Raw genomic sequence first — 290 nt, forward strand, 5'->3', positions numbered from 1 at the left:
GGGGGCCCCTATGGGGGGGCCCCCCTCTGGGGGGGCCCCCTCGGAGGGGGCCTCCTTCAGGGGGGCCCCTATTGGGGAAGACCCAGAGAGGGCGCCCAGGGGGGCCCCTAGGGGGGCCCCTAGGGGGGCCCCCAGGGGGGCCCCGAGGGGGGCCCCTAGGGGGCCCCTGAATTGGGAATAGTTTTCGAAGATTTTGAAGTTTAGAGGGTTTAGGTCCAAAGCTGCTGCTACTTCTCTTATGACAGCTTTGTGAAATGCTGCTGGGGAGGGGCCAGTCTGCAGCAGCAAAA

This window comes from Eimeria tenella, genomic scaffold (assembly GCF_000499545.2).
Source record: "Eimeria tenella Houghton genomic scaffold, Eth_scaff4430, whole genome shotgun sequence".
NCBI classification, from domain to species: domain Eukaryota; phylum Apicomplexa; class Conoidasida; order Eucoccidiorida; family Eimeriidae; genus Eimeria; species Eimeria tenella.